At 46.6% G+C, this 2895-nt stretch overlaps 1 pseudogene; it reads right to left on the bottom strand.

Annotated features, from left to right (window-relative positions):
• Positions 1-212: 212 nt before the first annotated feature.
• LOC147981613 (uncharacterized) lies at positions 213-1785 on the bottom strand (annotated as a pseudogene).
• Positions 1786-2895: the final 1110 nt, after the last annotated feature.

The following is a 2895-nucleotide window of genomic DNA, read 5'->3' as shown; positions in this document are numbered from 1 at the left end:
TTGCCAACCCTAAGGCCGCGGACGATCTCGTCTTCGTGCAGCCCTGTGCTTACGTAGCCGATCCTGTCCTCCAGCGCGAGTAGCTCCTGTAAACGATGTGGTTGAGAGACAATGTAGACTTGAGCAAGATGATGGTGTGCAAACTGAAATCTGCTGCACATTGTGGAGGGCGGTAGGGGATACCTCGTAGTTCATGTTATCGACCATGGGCTACATATGATGGCTACTAGTAGCATAAGATTGAGCATGGACCCCCTGATAGTCTGAAACCACCTACGATGTGCTCCCGCATGGTGACCCTGCGCGCCCGCTGCTCGGCGGTCCTCTGTCAAACGGAAATCAGAAGTCGGTTCAGAACAGGATGGAGATTCTGTTGGAAATTCGTTCAAAGTTTCAGCACGGGGAGACACAAAGTGGGGAAAATATGTTTTAGAGCACCTGCACCCAGGCCCGTCTATCCTAACCATCCATTTTTCGCATCGCGATTCAGGCAAACACATTTCTCTTTTTTGTTTCTCTCACATAGAACATGTTTTGAACTTCAAACTTCCACAGCAGAGCAAAGCTTTCTATCTAGAATCTGGGATAAAACTTTCAGATTTTTTCGTCCAATATAAATATACGAATTAAGATTTTTTTTGTTAAAAAATCTTATTTTTAGAATTTATGTATGACCAAAAAATATGAAATTCTTATCTCACGTTCTAGTTAGGAAGCTTTATTGTGCTGCAATGTTTGAGATTCAAAACATATTCTATGTAAGAGAAATAAAAAAGAAAAATTTACATGTAAAATATTAGTTGTGTTGCACATATCTCAAAGCAATATTGGATAGCTAAGTTAGATGGGCCTGGGTGCAGGTGCTCAAAAAATCTGTGTCCCACAAAGTGGTCATCTCCACATCTGAAAATCAAGCAAAAGCAAGGAGAAGCCAGTACAAACCTCCCAGTGTCGCCTCTCCCCGTCCCCGCGGCGGCCCGGAGCCGCCGTGTGGTGGCGCGCCACGACGCAGTCCACGGACGACGCCTCGGTGGCGAAGGGAATCCCCGGGGTGCACGTGCACCACACGTCCCCAGCAGGCGCGAGGCCGCTGCCTCCGCCACCCACGTCCCTCCTCTCCCTCCTCCTCTGCCTTCGCCGCCGCCGGCTCTCGCGCCAGTCCTCCTCCTCCCCCCTCCTCCAACGCTTTCGGGGCCGGGCGCACGGAGGCCGAGGCAGCGACGGGCGCGTGGCCCCGCGACGCGGCGGCGGACGTGCAGCCGAGGTCGCGCAGGCGCAGTGTGAGGCACTACTGCTTGCCCCTCGGCCAGTCAGGCTAAATACGTTCTTGCTTCTACGTGGTGACAAACCGGGGCATAGCAACTCCAACGGCGAGCGGGTGACAAACCGGCAGCAAGGACGAGCAGAGAGGGTGCGGGAGAAGAGGAGACAACGAGCGGGTGCGGGAGGAGAGGGAGACAGCGAGCTGGTGCAGTCCGACCAGGTGGGCTGGTTTAATGTCATGGCGTTTTTGCAAACGCCCCCCCCCCCCCCCCCCCCGCGGATCGACTAGTATTCACCCTAGTATCGACCAGGTGCCGGTCAAAGCGAGCTGGCGGCCGCTGACTCGGCCAAGTCAGCAAATACGTACATGAAATCGTACAAATGGACTAAAGTGAACCCTGTGCGTAAGTACTTGGACTGTAGTTAGGATATTTTGAAGTAGTGGTACCAAACTGTCACCCGGCTCAAGTTTAATGACGTACAGTGAATTTTTCTCTTTCTCATTTCTTTTACCTCATCCATATCGTTCAAGAAATATCTCTCATCCACTTTTGTCAGAGGTGTCACTGCGGCCACTGTTAAATTGAAGCACACATATGTCTAAACTTTATTTTCTTGTACACGTACCTTTATTTTATTTATTTTTTGAAAAGAGGAAAAAGCTCTCGGCCTATGGCACGTGCCTTTATATAAGGAAGGATGCAATCCCTTCTCCTGCACAATAGTTGCATACCCATTTTTTTACAGTAGTCTTCCTCCCACCTCATTTATTAGTTCTTATCAAGCAAGCAGCTCCTAGATAAACAAGAATTGAGTTGAGAGCCTTCAGAGAGAGTAGAGGAATGGCAACTAGAAGAAGTTAGTGGAAGTGCATCTGTAGTTCATTAGGAATGTGAGGCATCTTGAAACACTTGGTTTAACTAAAACTTGAAGCCGGAGCATGCTGCAGTACTTTTGGGAGTGGAAATATTCTAACTGGTAATGTCATCAGCAACTAGCTTAGTACAGAAAAAAAAGAACGTATAAGAGAGAAAGTCGTGTCTAGACTCTAGGCTACGGGAAGAAAATTAGAAAAGGAAAACTGCCAAATGTGTCTCAACGACATACTTCCAGAGAAAATAATTTTCTGTTATCAAAAGATCCAGAAAAATAGATATGAAAATCGTCATGTCTGTAAATGTTCGAAGGGAAACAGATCTGAGGCGCCACAAAACAAAACTAGTGCTCATAAGCGAATATTTAGATGATAAGCCTGGCCAAAAAATAATTTTCCCCGTAAACATTTACAATAACAAAATTGACTAGACAATTCACATGTGTCTTTATTTACTTTTTGAGCTTTATAAGTTGATTTTCTCCCTAAAGTATGTGCTTTGCTTTTGGGGGCACCGGCAAGAAGCTTCTCGGCCACCTACTCTGACTTGATTAGCTAATACTCCCTCTGTTTTAAAATAGATGACCTAACTTTATACTAACTTTGGTACAAAGTTAGAGTTAGTATAAAGTTGGGTCATCTATTTTGAAACGGAAGGAGTAGTAACTACAATTGTTCAGACAATCAGCCAGCAATGGGTACTTCTTTCCTACTAGAGTGGACCTGCTTAGTGCACCGTCGATTTTGATGTGGTGGTT

The sequence above is a fragment of the Triticum urartu genome, chromosome 3A (assembly GCF_056163025.1).
Source record: "Triticum urartu cultivar PI428250 chromosome 3A, HENAU_Tu73, whole genome shotgun sequence".
Classification (NCBI taxonomy): domain Eukaryota; kingdom Viridiplantae; phylum Streptophyta; class Magnoliopsida; order Poales; family Poaceae; genus Triticum; species Triticum urartu.
Note: the sequence above shows the minus strand (reverse complement) of the source record. Positions and strands in the feature narration are given on the sequence as shown.